The 17236-nt window shown below is 37.1% G+C and overlaps 1 long non-coding RNA gene and 1 pseudogene across 5 annotated transcripts in view; both read left to right on the top strand.

Moving 5' to 3' along the window:
• Nucleotides 1-17236, top strand: part of LOC113886777 — a 188225-nt gene that overhangs the window by 68736 nt on the left and 102253 nt on the right. The window lies entirely within an intron of this gene.
• Nucleotides 7042-7860, top strand: LOC113886776 (annotated as a pseudogene). Its single transcript, XR_003509553.1, has one exon. The product of XR_003509553.1 is annotated as an NADH dehydrogenase [ubiquinone] flavoprotein 2, mitochondrial pseudogene (transcript).

The raw sequence follows: 17236 nt of genomic DNA on the forward strand, positions 1-17236 counted from the left end.
ACATTTTCGTGTGTTCATACTGTACCTTTAGTTCTAATCCATCCTATAGTGTTCTTTCTTGCTTTACCTCACTCCATGTTTGTCTTTTCTGTCTGTGCACAGTGAGAAAACTGGCTCCCACAACATCCAAAATATTTACTCAATTGTGCAATCTTACAGTGTATCTGAAATATTTTCAAAACTGCTTCATACAAAAGTCAATAAACAAACCAGTTAAAAATAGTTAAGGGTTAATTTTCACATCTCCGGCTGCTCACCCCCTGACACCCCACTGCATTCCCCAAGACTGAGGGTATATTGTCAGATACTATGTTTATAAGATACTTGAATCCATCCTTTCTTCCTCCCTCCCTCCCTTCCATTCTTCCCTTTCTTTGTCCATTGCCGCGATCCTTCCTTTTTCTCTTCCTTTTTCCCATCTCATTTGCCTCCTTTCCTTCTTTCCCTGTGGTTATGGTCTAAACTGAAAATGTAACTGTGTTCATTTGTTTAGTTTTCCTTCCATTACATTCTTATTGATATAATTTTATTTTTTGAATATTTAGGATAGTAATGTGCTTTAATAAGTAAAAAATATACAAAGGGTTACACTCAGAGAAATGTAAATCACTCTCTCCTGTATCCATTCTACCTCATTTGTCTCTTCATCCCTTATGGGTAACCGTGTTCATTGTTTTCTGCTCTATTCTGCCGACACAGATATATGTTTTCTTATTTTCCCTTCTCACACAATAGGTAGCATGATATATTTGTTCTTTAACATATTGCACTTTGAATTTTCCTTTTATTAGTACTTCTTGGAAACTACATATCAGTTCATAATATCCCTGTATTATTTTTTGAATGTATGAAACATGTGTAGTGATATTCCTTATTTAATTCCTGATATTAGAAATTTGTTTTTTTATCTAGTTTATCAGTTCTGAGTTTTTTAATGTTCTCTAATGTTTTTCAATTTTTATTTCAGTCATTTCTGTTCTTTTCTTTATAATTTCCTTTTGCTTGCTTTGAATTTGACTTGTATTCCTTTCCTACTTTCATAAGGTGGAAGCTTAAGCAAAATTTTTATTAGAGGACAGCATAATATTTTAGCTTTATGGACTATATACTGCTAAGTCGCTTCAGTCGTGTCCGACTCTGTGCGACCCCATAGACGGCAGCCCACCAGGCTCCCCCGTCCCTGGGATTCTCCAGGCAAGAACACTGGAGTGGGTTGCCATTTCCTTCTCCAGTGCGTGAAAGTGAAAAGTGAAAGTGAAGTTGCTCAGTCGTGTCCAACTCTTAGCGACCCCATGGACTGCGGCCCACCAGGCTCCTCCGTCCATGGGATTTTCCAGGCATGGAAACACTGGAGTGGGGTGCCATTGCCTTCTCCGTTATGGACTATATGGCCTTTCACAATTGCTTAGTGCTGGCATTGTGGCAAAAGTCAGCTGTAGATAATTCTTAAATGAGTGAATGTGGCTGTGTTCTGATAAAACATTATTTACGAAGACAACACAGGCCTGAGGGTTGTAGATCAGCACCCTTCCCCCACCCTAGCCCTAGGCTTAGAGCATTGATCCCAGACCTTCCTTCTTTTCTAACATAGATATTTAAAGTCATAAATTTCTCTATTTAGCTGATCTCATAGATTTAAAGGGCTTCCCAGATGGTGCTAGGGGTAAAGAACCTGTCTGCCAATGCAGGACATGTAACAGATGCGGGTTTGATCCCTGGGTAGGGAAGATGCCCTGGAGAAGGGGTGGCAACCCATTCTACTATTCTTGCCTGGAGAATCCCATGGACATCGGAGCCTGGTAGGCTACAGTCAACAGGGTAGCACAGAATCGGACATGACTAAAGAGACTTAACACACACACACGGATTTAAAATATCTTTTCATTATTGTTCAATGCCAAATGTCATCTAGTTTTTCTTATAATTTTTTCCACTGACTCAGTGTTCATTTAAAGGAATGGTTAACTTCCATATATTTGGGGGTTTCCTGTTTACTTTATATTTTGTATGATCTTAATGTTTTTATTTATATGTGGACTGTATTATGGTCCAGAATATTGTCCATCTTGGTAAACCTACCTAGTACATTTGGAAATAATGTGCATTATGTCATTTTTGGTGTATTATCTAAGAATATAAATTGAATCTAGGTGATTGATAACATTGTCCATATCTGTTATGCATGTATAAATTCCTAAATTTTTTTGTGGGTCTCTCAGTTGCTTCAGTTCAGTTCAGTTTGTCAGTCATGTCTGATTCTTTGTGACCCCATGGACTGCAGCACACCAGGCCTCCCTGTCCATCACGAACTCCTGGAGTTTACTCAAACTCATGTCCCTTGAGTCAGTGATGCCATTCAACCATCTCATCCTCAGTCATCCCCCTCCTCCTCCCGCCTTCAATCTTTCCCAACATAAGGGTCTTTTCAAATGAGTCAGATCTTCCCATCAGGTGGTCAAAGTACTGGAGTTTCAGCTTCAGCATCAGTCCTTCCAATGAATATTCAGGACTGATTTCCTTTAGGATGGACTGGTGGAACTCCTTGCTGTCCAAAGGACTCTAGAGAGTCTTCTCCAACACCACAGTTCAAAAGCATCAATTCTTTAGTGCTCAGCTTTCTCTATGGTTCAATTCTCACATCCATACATGACTACTGGAAAAACCATAGCTTTGACTAGACGGACCTTTGTTGGCAAAGTAACGTCTCTGCTTTTTAATAAGCTGTCTAGGTTAGTCATAACTTTGCTTCCAAGGAGTAAGCATCTTTTAATTTCATGGCTGCAGTCACTGTCTGCAGTGATTTTGGAGCCCCCCAAAATAAAGTCAGCCACTGTTTCCACTGTTTCCCCATCTATTTGTGATGAAGTGATGGGACCAGATGCCATAATCTTAATTTTCTGAATGTTGAGCTTTAAGCCAGCTTTTTCACTTTCCTCTTTCACTTTCCTCAAGAGGCTCTTTAGTTCTTCGCTTTCTACCATAAAGGTGGTATCATCTGCATATCTGAGGTTATTGATATTTCTCCCGGCAATCTTGATTCCAGCTTGTGACTCATCCAGCCCAGCGTTTCTCATGATGTACTCTGCATATAAGTTAAATAAGCAGGGTGACAATATACAGCCTTGGACATACTCCTTTCCCTATTTGGAACCAGTCTGTTGTTCCATGTCCCGTTCTAACTGTTGCTTCTTGACGTGCGTACAGATTTCTCAAGGGGCAGGTCAGGTGGTCTGGTATTCCCATCTCTTGAAGAATTTTCCACAGTTTATTGTGATCCACACAGTCAAAAGCTTTGGCATAGTCAATAAAACAGAAATAGATGTTTTTCTGGAACTCTCTTGCTTTTTCGATGATCCAACAGATGTTGGCAGTTTGATCTCTAGTTCCTCTGCCTTTTCTAAATCCAGCTTGAACATCTGGAAGTTCACAGTTAATGTACTGTTGAAGCCTGGCTTGGAGAATTTTGAGCATTACTTTGCTAGCATTTGAAATGAGTGCAATTGTGTGGTAGTTTGAGCATTCTTTGGCTTTGCCTTTCTTTGGAATTGGAATGAAAACTGACCTTTTCCAGTCCCTTGGCCACTGCTGAGGTTTCCAAGTTTGCTGGCATATTGAGTGGAGCACTTTCACAGCATCATTTTTTAGGATTTGAAATAGCTCTACTGGAATTCCATTACAGAGGGGTTTAAAATTAGCAGCCATGAGTGTGGAATTGTCTTTTATCAGTCTTTATTTCCTGTACTTTGATACTCTGTTACTGAGTACACATACATTTATGATTGTTCTGTCTTGTTGAATCAGTCCTTTTTTAGACTTTAGTCCTTTTTTGTTGTTGTTGTTAATTTATTTGGCTGTGCTGGGTCTTAGTTGTGGCATTTGGGGTTTTTGTTGCCTCCTCTGGGATCTTTTAGTTGTGGCATATAGGAACAAGTTTCTGGACCAGGGATCACACCCGGGCACCCTGCATTGGAAGTGCAGAGTCTTACCCACTGAATTGCCAGGGAAGTCCCAGTCTGAATCCTTGATTTCTAGTGATAAGTTTTGTTTTAAAATCTGTTTTATCTACTATTAATACAACTAGTCTACTTATCCTTATCATTTCCTTGGGATACCATTTTTCCATCCATTTCATTCTGTTTGTGTTTTATATTTAAAGTTAATCTCTGTACTTCGTATTTAGTTTATCTTAATTTTTAAATCTGTTCTTAACAGTTTCTGCCTTTTAAAGTGGAGCATTTATTCCATTAACATTTAATGTAATTATTGATGTGCCTCAGCTGTGGTCTAGCATTTTATTTTTGGCTTTTTATTTGTTTACTCTATTATTAATTTTTTTGTTCCTCCTTTCTTGCTTTTCTGGGAACAGTTGAATATTTTTAAAATTCTATTTTAGTTTTTCTATTTAATATTTAGCTTATATTTTGTGTATTATTTTTATAGTAGCATTTCTATGGATTACAGTGTTCATTCTTATGAAGAACCAAAAAAAAAGAAAAGTGTTACACATTCTTTACAGAAAAGAAAGTTTGTACTCTAAGGTAAACCAAAATTGTAAACTAGTATTTGAGAATTTTAAAGTGGGCATTTTAAACTATTCTCAAAGAAGTGAAACAACATATTTTCAATGCATGAAAATCTCAGCAGAAAATTGGGAACTGTCAACAAGAAACTCATGAAGAGGAAATAATTGGAAATTTTAAAAAGGAATAATATAATTTCTGAAATATAAAGTTCATTGAAGGGATTTAACTTTTGTTTATATATATATAGACATGACAGAAGAAAAGGTGAACTTGAAGCCAGATCAATAGAAATTATCCTATGTGAAGAAAAGAGTTAAAAAAGTGAGAAAAACTGAACAGAGCCACAGAAACCTGTGTAATTGGGATATCAGAAGAGATAGAGAGATGGGGAAAAACTATTTGTTAGTGACTGAAAAATTCTCAAACTTGAGTAAATGTAAAAATTTACAGATAGAATATGTTAAATATCAAGTATGATAAAAGTAAATAAGTCCACCTGAGGCACATCATAATTAAAGTGTCTGAAGCCAAACATAAAGTGTAAATCTTAGCAAGAGAAAAGTTACGTATAATCAGGCACAATGATCCTATTTCTTTCTGACTTCTTATTAGAAACCATTTCAATGAGACTGCATGCAACAGCAACTTTAAGTTGTTAGGGAGGGAAGAAAGAAACAAACCTGTCAACCCTTGATGAATATCCAGTGAAAATATTCAAAAATGAAGATGGGATAAAGGTATTTTCAATAAAGGAAAGCTATAAGAGTATTTGTTACAAATGGATCTATATTATAACATGATAAAGGAGGTTCTTAAGATGGAAGTAAATGAAATTTCATGGAAACTTGGATCTTCAGAAAAAAATGAAGAGGATTAGAACTGGTAAATATCTGGGTAAATACAAAATCGTTTTTTTCCCCCCCTTTTCTCTCTTAATAGCTTTATAAGATGAATACCTTATTAAAAATTAGAACTATAACATTGTCTTATGTTAGACATAAGTTATATTAAAAGTTATATTAAAATAAGTTATATTAGAACTATAACATTTACACATGTATTATATATAAAAAAGTAACATAAAGAACAGAGAGCTATGAGCTTATAACACTGCAAGATGTAAAGTGATACATTATTAACTGCATATGGACTGTGATACAGTAAGCTTTTACATATAGTTGGATCTATTTCTGGACTTTCTTGTTCTTTTCCATTGAAATTAATGTGAATTTATTTTTCCAGTTGAACTTCAGGAACAATTCATATACCTCTGCAAAATTCATTGGGATTTTTGGGGAGGATTTAATTACCTTTTTATTTATATTTATGTTTTTAAAATTTATAAACTTATAAATTTATATTTATGTTTTTAAAATTTATAAACTTATAAATAATGTCTTGAAGATCATGGGACCGCTTAATCCAAAAACAAAGGATGTCTTTTTATTTATCTAAGGCTCTTTTTGAATTTTTAATGTGTATTTTATGGTTATCTTAGTATATATTTTAAAGTTTTGGTCTGCTTATTCTTAATATTTTATCCTTTTTGTTGCTGTTGTATTTGGGATTTCGTCATTATGCCCTCTAACACAGGGATCAGAAAGCTTTTCTTGTAAAGACCAAATCAAAAGTATTTTAAGCTTTTTACAATCTGATCTCTGACACTACTTACCTCTGTTTCTGTAGCACAAGTCACCTTTTACAGTGAATGAATGAGTGTGATTATTTTCCATTAAGACTTTATTTATAAAACAGGTACAAGGACTTCTGTTTTAGAAAGGGTGACATAGAAACATTTCCCCCTGTTTCTTCACTCTTAAGTACACTATAATCCCTGGAAGTAGGAGACAACCCAAGGAGACCTCTGAAAAGTGTAAAGAGGAGCTTTGTTAATATATTGTAAGGTATGTAGGGGAGAAGAGTAGCATTTATAATCCTATGATTATAAATGATTATAAAGTCTCAGTCTTTTAGTCTTTTAGTTGACCTATATCTCTTGTCTGTGACCTTCCCAAATGATTCTTGCTTTTTCCCCACTTCAGATTGGACAGGAAGGCTAGAAAGGGCTGGATTTGGGTGCTTCCCTTCCTCCTGTCAGAGGCTGGAGGACCCTGATGCTGGGAAAGATTTGAAAAACCCTGATGCTGCAAAAGATTGAAGGCAGGAGAAGAAAGGGATGCAGAGGATGAGATGGTTGGATGACATCACTGACTCGATGGACATGAGTTTAAGTAAGCTCTGGGACTTGATGATGGACAGGGAAGCCTGGCATGCTGTAGTCCATGGGGTCACAAAGAGTCAGACACGACTGAGCGACTGAACTGAACTGAACTTCCTCCTGTCAAAGGCTCAAGGATTCTGGAGTTAGGTATTTTCTTTTCTCTGTATCAAAGGCTGTAGGTAACAAAAGTTGGGTATTTCCCTTTCGTGAGGTTTGTTTGATTGTGATAAAATAGTTTCCCTTGAGAGCATGCCTATTTAAAGGAGACTAGAGGTGCTCGGCGAGGCCAGGAGGCCTGCACTTTGGCCAGCCATGTTCCTCTCCACGGCGCTACGGGCCGCGTAGCCGGCCTCGCCGCCCACTGGGGAAAACATATAAGAAATCTGCATAAGACAGCTGTTTAGAATGGAGCTGGAGGAGCCTTATTTGTGCACAGAGATACTCCTGAGAATAACTCAGAAACTCCATTTGATTTCACACCAGAAAACTATAAGAGGATTGAGGCCATTGTGAAAAACTACCCAGAAGGGCATAAGGCAGCAGCTGTGCTTCCAGTTCTGGATTTAGCCCAGAGACAGAATGGATGGCTGCCCATCTCTGCTATGAACAATGTTGCAGAAATTTTACAAGTACCTCCAATGAGAGTGTATGAAGTAGCAACTTTTTATACAATGTATAATCGAAAGCCTGTTGGAAAGTATCACATTCAAGTCTGCACTACCACACCTTGCATGCTCCGAAACTCTGACAGCATACTGGAAGCCATTCAGAAAAAACTTGGAATAAAGGTTGGAGAGACTACACCTGACAAACTTTTCACTCTTATAGAAGTCGAATGTTTAGGGGCCTGTGTAAATGCACCAATGGTTCAAATAAATGACAACTACTATGAGGATCTGACACCTAAAGATATTGAAGAAATTATTGATGAACTGAAGGCTGGCAAAATCCCAAAACCTGGGCCGAGGAGTGGACGCTTCTCCTGTGAGCCAGCTGGAGGTCTTACCTCTTTGACTGAACCACTAAAAGGACCTGGGTTTGGTGTGCAAGCAGGCCTTTAATTTATATTAGCTGTGAATATGTCAGTGGAGAAATAAAACATGAATTTCCTACCTAAAAAAAATAAGGAGAATAGAATGATTTGGTTCAGAACTGAAAGAGTAATTCAGTATTTGGAAGGCAATCATATAACTGGAAAAGAAAGCATATCTCAGTAGGTGCAAAAAGAAAAAGCATTTGACATCATTTAAAACCTATTCATAATAAAAATGCTTAGCAGATTTAGAAGAGAAGGCAACCTCATTAATGTCATAAGTGGAATCTCAGAAACACTGGTAGTATCAATCATTAAAGACAGAATGGTTTCCCCTTCTATGAACAGAAAGTGGGCGAGTATCTTAGATTTCACCACTACTGTTCAAATTTGCCCTGGAAGTTTTAGCTAATACCATGAGGCAAGAAAAACCAATAAAGGGCATGCATTTCAGTATACTAGCCATGAATACTTGAAAAACAAAATTTAGTTAATACCATTTACAGTATTACATAAGGGATGCACGTTTGATCCCTGGGTTGGGAATATCCCCTGGAAGAGGACACAGCAACCCACTCCAGTATTCTTGCCTAGAGAATCCCCATAGATGGAGAAGCCTGGTCGGCTACAGTCCATGGGGTCGCAGAGTCAGACATGACTGAAGTGACTTAGCATACACACATGCACACCAAAAGGATTACCCATAAGTGAAAAAATAAGTTTGACTTGACAAAAATTTTTCTCTCAAAGGAAAGTGCTAGGAAAATGATAAAAAGCAGTCATAAAGTGAAAGAGTATATTTCTAACATATTTATGAAATGCTCTTAAAATATGACATTAAAAGAAGTAACCCTGTTTTTTTTTCTTTATACACATAAATTCAGTAGATGCATATAAAGCATTTGGAAATATCCAGTTCCTATTCATATTGAAAACATTTCACAAACCAGGAAGAGAAGTTAGGTAATACACATTATTAACCAGATAATATATATCTAGGAGTAATCTACAGCTAATGTACTCAGTGACTGTGTATTTTTCCCCTGAGTTCAGGAATAAGATATGAATTTCTATTCTTATTCCTTCTGTTTGACATTATAATAGAAATTTTATCCAGGTCAGCTAGGCAAGAAAAATAAATTGCATCTAGTTTGGTACTGAAGCACAAAAACTATATTCACAGAGGAAATGATTTTGTGTATGGAAAATCCCACATTATGTAATTAGACCTAATACATGAATTCAGAAAGATTGCATAATATAAGGAACTATAGAAAAATGAGTTATTTTTCTGTATAGTAGCAATGAATAATCTGAATAAATAAATACAACACCAATTTAATCTGCAATAGTATCCAAAAGAATAAAATGCTTAGGCATGAACTGAACAAAATAAGTGTAAGACTTACATTGAGACCTAGGAAAACCATATTGCAAAAAATTTAAGAAGAATTGAGCAGTTCAAAACATACCTCATGTTCATGCATTGGAAGAGTTAGTAATGTTAAGATGGTATCATCAATTGAATTATGTTTCCCTAAAAGATATGTTAATGTTCTAATCTCTGCTTCTTATGAATTTACCTTATTTGAAAATAGGGGCTTTGCAGATGTCATTAAGTTAATCTGACGTCATACTGGGGAGATTGGGATTTTAATCCAGTATGTCTGGTATTCTTAGAAGAGGAAAGGGCACACAGAGACAGAGATATACAGGAAAAATGTTGTGTAACTACAAAGGCGGAGATTGACGTGATGTGTCTACAAGAACAGAGGCACAAAGGATTGATGGGCACAATAGAAGCTTAGAAAGACATGGCATATGTTCTCTCCTAGATCCTTCACTGGAAACATGACTCTATGAGTGCTTTTATTTCAGACTTCTATCTTCTAGAACTGTGAGATAATTAATTTTACTTATGTTAACATAAAAGTTTAATTTCAGACTTCCAGTCTCCAGAACCGTGGAAGAACTAATTTTTCTTTTGCTAAGCTTTGCAGTTGTTGACTGTTAGCCAGCTTTCAGAAACAAATACAATTGACATTCGTCCTCAAATTGACATAGAGAGTTAGTGACACCTCTCTCAGTGTCGCAACTGGCATTTTTGTAGAAATTGGCAAGCTGAGTATAAAATTCATATGGAAATATGGATACATAATAGACAAAGCAGTCTAGGGAAAAAAGTACATTAGAGAACTCAGATTTCCTGATTTTAGATCTCAGTACAGGACTTCCCTGGTGGTCCAGTGGTTAAGAATTTATCTTCCAGTGCAGGGCACATGGGTTTGATCCCTGGTTGGGGAACTAAGATTCTGTGTGCCATGGGGCAACTAAGTCCACATGCCACAACTACTGAGCCCACACACTCTGGAGCCTTTGCCACAAGAAAAGAACCTGCATGCTGCATCAGAGATCCTGTGTGCCACAACTAAGACCCGATGCAGCCAAAAATAAATAAAATTTAAGAAAAGAAAACAGCAAACTGTTAAGAAAGCTTAGTACAGAGATCCAATAATTAAGACCTCATGGTAAAATTGTAAGGGTAAGCATTACAGGTTATATAAGTATATGGAAGGACAGAAATGGAAAAGCCACAAATGTACCCACTTATATATGATTAATTGATTTCCTGACAAGAGTGTCAAGACACTACAGTGGGGAACATCAATTTTTTCAACAAATAATGTTGGGACAAGTGAATATCCCCATGGAAATGAATAAATTTGGTCCAGCAACTTCACACTTTGCAAAGGTGAGTAAAATATGAATCAAAGACGTAAATTTTAAGGCTAACGTCACAACTTTTAAGAGAAAACATAGTTGTACATCTACAGGACCTTAGACTTGATATTAAGTCTAAACCACAAGCAGCAAAATCAAAATAGGGTAGCTTTTGTTCTTGAAGAGATAGTATCAGGAAAGTGAAATAAAGTATAATAAAAAGAATGAAGTACTGATACATTGTTCAACATGGATGAATTTGAAAATACTATTCAAGTGGAAGCCAGATTCAGATGCCTCTTTCTGCATGATTTATTTATGCGATATGTTTAAAATGCAAAAGTTATAAATACAGACTAGTTTTTAGAGGCTAGAAGGATCTTAAAAATTGAACTTTGTTGTACATGAATTACAATAAATGTGCAAAAGATGGAAATATTCTTCATTAAAGATAAAGTGATATGTAAGCAAATGGAAAAATACTTAACATCACTTGTCAGTAAGGAAATGCCAATTAGAAATCACTGGATATCAATAAATCTCTACTAGAGTGGCTGAGTAAAAAAACCCAGTATTTCCAAGTGCTGCTAAAGATACAGAATAAATGGAAGTTTTAGGCATTGTTTGTCAAATGGAACAGGTACCTTGTAAAAGCAATTTGTCAGTTTTTTTTAATAAAATTAATTCTATAGCTATGATATAACCAGGCAATTGCTCTCATATATATTTATCTTAAGTTGAAATAACATTTCTTCTCGTATAGAACTGTTCATTAATGTATACCCTTAAAATTAGTAGCTTTATTTTGTCAGCCCAAACTTGAAAGAAGTCAAATGGCCCACAACAGGTTAGTGGATCTATAAAATATTCTACATCCATTTAATGTAGCATTACTCTCCAAAAAAAGCATAATGAATTAACTGATACCAAAGCCCATGACTATGGGGATCACAAGAAACTGGAAAATTCTGAAAGAGATGGGAATACCAGACCACCTGACCTGCCTCTTGAGAAATATGTTTGCAGGTCAAGAAGCAACAGTTAGAACTGGACATGGAACAACAGACTGGTTCCAAATAGGGAAAGGAGTATGTCCAAGGCTGTATATTGTCACCCTGCTTATTTAACTTATATGCAGAGTACATCATGAGAAACGCTGGGCTGGATGAGTCACAAACTAAAATCAAGATTGCAGGGAGCCTGACGAGCTACAGTCCATGGGGTCGCAAAGAGTTGGACACGACTGAGCAACTGAACTGAAATGATAACAATATAGATGAATCTCAAATGGATTTTGTTATGTAAAAGTGTCCATAGTGAAAGTACAGATACAGAGATGATGTTTTGGCACATGCATGTATGACAGGAGCAAATAAAGTGATGTTTCCTGAGGTTAAGTGTGAAATGAAGCAGAAAAAAGAAGTGATTTTTTTGGTTATCAAAATGTTTCCTGATGCTTGGTACTATTTAAATAAATCAATGTAATTCTTATTTGATAATATTTTACTAGAGAGACCAACAACTTATTCCATTAATGTGCCAGATGGTAAATGTCTTAAGCCTTGTGCCTTAAACCATATGGTATCTGTCACACTACTGAACTCTATAGTTGTGGAAAGCATGCAAATTAATGAATGCATACGTGTTCCAATCAAAATTTATTTATAAAACAGGCTGTAAGTTGATGTCAGTGGGGATGGGCAAGTAGAGAACATAAAAAATATGTCTCATTACTGAAATAGCAAGCTACTAAATACTGTCAGAACCAATTATTTTGAACTACTGTATGATCCAGCAACTCTACTCCTGGGTGTGTGTATATATATATATATCCAAAGAAAATGAAAAGTATTAGAGAATATATGTGCAACTTAGTGTTCATAGCAGCATTGTTTACAATAGCTATGATAAGAAAGTAAACTTGGTGTCTGTCAACAGATGAATGGATAAAGAGGATGTGGTATATACACAATAGAAAACTACTCAGCTATAGAAGAGAATGAAATGTTGACATTTGCAGTAACCCAAATGGGCATAGAGAATATTGTATTTCATAAAGTAAGTCAGAGAAAGACAAATGCTATATGATACCACTCATATGTGCAATCTAAAAATAATACAAATGAATCTGTATAGCAAACAGAACAGGTCCACAGACATAGAAAACAAACTTATGGTTACTAAAGGGCAAGGGGAGGTTGGCGATGGATAAATTAGAAATGTGGAAGCAGCACATGCAGTTCAGTCTCAAAAAAACAACCCAATCAAAAAATCAATGGCAGACCTAAATAGATATTTCTCCATAGAAGACATACAGATGGCCAACAAACACATGAAAACATGCCCAACGTCACTAAGTAGAGAAATGCAAGTAAGAACTACAATGAGGTGTCACCTTACACTTGTCAGAATGGTCGTCATCAAAAAATCTTTAAATAATAAATGCTGGAGAAGGTATAGAGAAAACAGAACCCTTTTCCACTTTCGGTGGAAAAGTAAATTGATACAGTCGCTATCCAGAGCAGTATGGAGATTCCTTAAAAAGCTAAAAATAGAGCTACCATATGACCCAGGAATTGCACTACTGGGCATAAATCCAGAGAAAACCATAATTCAAAATGATACATGCACCCTAGTGTTTATTGCAGCACTATTCACAATAGCAAGGACATGGAAGCAACCTACATGTCCATCAACAGAGGGGTGGATAAAGAAAATATAGTACATATATACAATAGAATATTACTTGGCCATAAAAATGAATGGACTTGTGCTATTTTCAGGATGTGCATGGACCTACAGACTGTAGTACAGAGTAAAGTCAGAAAGAGAAAAATATTGTATAATATTGCTAATATATTCAATCTAGAAAAATGAAGCAGTTGAACTTATTTTCAAAGCAGGAATAGAGACACAGAAATAGAGAACAAATGTATGGATACCAAGGGAGGAAGTGGGGGTGGGATAAATTGGGAGATTGGGATTGACATATATACAATACTGTGTATAAAATGGGCTTCCCAGGTGGCACTAGTGGTAAAGAACCCTCCTGCCAATGCAGGAGATGTAAGAGATGTGGGTTTGATCCCTGGGTTGGGAAGATCCCCTGTAGAAGGGCATGGCAACCCTCTCCAGTATTGTTGCCTAGAGAATCCCATGGACATAGGATCCTGGCAGGCTGTAGTCGATAGGGTAGCACAGTTGGACACGACTGAAGCGACTGAAAACACATGTATAAAATAGGTTTTCCTGGTGACTCAGTGGTAAAAAAAATCCACCTGCCAATGAAGAAGATGTAGGTTCGATCCCTGGGTCGGGAAGATACCCTGGAGAAGGAAAGGACAACTCATTCCAGTATTCTTGCCTGAGAAATCCCATGGATAAAGAAGCCTGGCGGGCTACATTCGATGGGATCACAAAAGAGTTGGTAATGACTTAGAGACTAAACAACAGTTTTTAAAATAGATAACTAATGCAAACCGGCTGTATAGAACAGGGAAGTCTGTGCTCTGTGGTGACCTAAATAAGAAAGAAATCCAAAAAAGGGGATATATGTATATGTACAGCTGATTCACTTTGCTGTATATCAGAAACTAACACAACATTGTAAATCAACTATTTCATTAAGAATTAAGAAATTAGAAAAAATAGTATGTGATTAACAGATACAAACTACTACACATAAAATAGATAAGCAACATTGATTTACTGTATAGCACAAGAAACTTCAATATCTTCTAATAACATATCATGGAAAATAATTTTTATGTATGTGTGTATATTTGCGTGCTAAGTCACTTAAGTCGTGTCTGACTCTTTGCGATGCTATGGACCATAGCCTGCCAGGCTCCTCAGTCCATGGGATTTTCCAGGCAAGAATACTGGAGTAGGTTGCCATGCCCTCCACCAAGGGATCTTCCTGACCCAGGGATTGGACTCATGTCTCTTACATCTTATGCACTGGCAAGTGAGTTCTTTTCCACTAGCACTGCCTGGAAAGTATCAGTTTATTTCAGACACATAGTCGTGTCCAACTCTTTGTGACCCCATAGACTGCAGCACGTCAGGCTTCCCTGTCCATCACCAACTCCCAGAGCTTACTCAAACTCATGTCCATCGAGTCGGTGATGCCATCCAACCATCTCATTCTTTGTCGTCCCCTTCTCCTCCTGCCTTCAATCTTTCCCAACATCAGGGTCTTTTCAAATGAGTCAGTTCTCCGCATCAGGTGGCCAAAGTATTAGAGTTTCAGCTTCAGTATTCCAATGAATACTCAGGACTGATTTCCTTTAGGATGGACTGGTTGGATCTCCTTGCTGTCCAAGGGACTCTCTAGAGTCTTCTTCAACACCACATTTCAAAAGCATCAGTTCTTAGGCGCTCAGCTTTCTCTATAGTCCAACTCTCACATCCATACGTGACTACTGGAAAAACCATAGCTTTGACTAGATGGACCTTTGTTGGCAAAGTAATGTCTCTGCTTTTTAATAAGCTGTCTAGGTTGATCATAACTTTCTTCCAAGGAGCAAGCTCTTTTAATTTTATGGCTGTCGTCACTGCAGTGTTTTTGGAGCCCAAAAAAATAAAGTCTGTCACTATTTCCATTGTTTCCCCATCTATTTGCCGTGAAGTGATGGGACCAGATGCCATGATCTTAGTTTTCTGAACGTTGAGTTTTAAGCCAACTTTTTTACTCTCATCTTTCACTTTCATCAAGCAGCTCTTTAGTTCTTTTTTGAGTCAGTGATGCCATCCAGCCATCTTGTCCTCTGTCGTCCCCTTTTCCTCCTGCTCTCAATCTTTCCCAGTTCAGGATCTTTTCCAATAAGTTGGCTCTTCGCATCAGATGACCACAATATTGAAGCTTAAGGTTCAGCATCTGTCCTTCCAGTGAATATTCAGGGTTGATTTCCTTTAGGATTGAGTTGTTTGATCTCCTTGCAGTCCAAGGGAATCTCAGGAGTCTTCTCCAGCACCATAGTTCGAGGGCATCAGTTCTTTGCCATGCAGCTTTTTTATGGTCCAGCTCTAACATCTGTATATGACTACTGGAAAAACCATAGCCTTGACTGGATGGACTTTTGTTGGCAAAGTAATGTAGATGGCTAGTAAACACAAAAGTTCTTCAACATCACTCATTATTAGAGAAATGCAAATTAAAACCACAGTGAGGTATCATTTCACTTTGGTCAGAATGGCATTCATCAGAAAAAATTGAAAATAGTAAGTGCTGGAGAGGATGTGCAGGAAATGGAATATTCTGACAGTGTTGATGAGAATGCAAACTGATACAATCGCTATGAAGTACAGTATGAAGATTGCTTACAAAATTATGAAGAAAAGTACCATGTGACCCAGCAATCCCATTCATGGGCATGTACCCTGATGAAACCAGAATTGAAAAATACACACATACCCTAATGTTCATTGCAGCACAGTTCATAATAGCTAGGACTTGGAAGCAACTTAGATGTCCCTTGATAGATGAATGGACAAGGAAGTTGTGGTACATTTACACTGTGGAATATTACTCAGTTATAGAAAGAAATTCATTTGAGTCAGTTCTAATGAGGTGGATGAACCTAGAGCCTATGATACAGAGTGAAAGAAAAGCAAAGTAAGAAAGAGAAAGACAAATACTATATATTAACACATATATATGGAATCTAAAAAGATGGTACTGATGGTCTTTCATGTAGGTCAGCAAAGGAGACAGACATAAAGAACAGACTTTTGACTCAGTGGAAGAAACACAGAGCAGGATGATTTGAGAGAATACTTTTGTAACTTATACATTACCATATATAAAATAGGTAACCAGTGTGAATTTAATGTATGGCACAGGGCACCCAAAGCCAGTGTTGTGTGACAGCCTGGAGGGATAGGGTAGAGAGGGCACTGGGAACGGGGTTCAGGATGGAGGGGACATATGTATACCTATGGTTGATTCATACTGATGTATGGCAAAAACCATTACAATATTGTAAAGTAATTATCCTCCAATGTAAATAATTTTTCTAAAAAGAAAAAAGAAGGAACTTATTAAAAAAATCCTACACAGGCAATGTTTTTATAAGTGTATTTTTCTAAGTGTTATTGAAATACAGTTCATTTACAATGTGTTAGCTTCAGGTATACATCAAAGTTACTTATATATTTTTTTCAAGTTTATTTTCCATGATAAGTTATTACAAGATACTGACTGTAGTTCCCTGTCCTATATAGTAGTTCCTTGTTGCTTATCTACTCATACATTATATATAGTAGTGTGTATATTCGTTCAGTTCAGTCACTCAGTCATGTCTGACTCTGCGACCTCATGAATTGCAGCACGCCAGGCCTCCCTGTCCATCACCAACTCCCGGAGTCCATCCAAACCCATGTCCATTGAGTCGATAATGCCATCCAACCATCTCACCCTCTCATCCCCTTCTCCTCCTGCCCTCAATCTTTCCTAGCATCAGGGTCTTTTCCAATGAGTCAGCTCTTTGCATCAGGTGGCCAAAGTATTGGAGTTTCAGCTTCAAAATCAGTTCTTCCAATGAACACCCAGGACTGATCTCCTTTAGGATGGACTGGTTGGATCTCCTTGCAGCCCAAGGGACTTAGAGTCTTCTCCAACACCACAGTTCAAAAGCATCAATTCTTTGGTGCACAGCTTTCTTTATAGTCCAACTCTCACACCCATACATGACTACTGGAAAAACCAGAGCCTTGACTAGACGGACCTTTGTTGAC

The sequence above is a fragment of the Bos indicus x Bos taurus genome, chromosome X (genome assembly GCF_003369695.1).
Source record: "Bos indicus x Bos taurus breed Angus x Brahman F1 hybrid chromosome X, Bos_hybrid_MaternalHap_v2.0, whole genome shotgun sequence".
Lineage (NCBI taxonomy): Eukaryota > Metazoa > Chordata > Mammalia > Artiodactyla > Bovidae > Bos > Bos indicus x Bos taurus.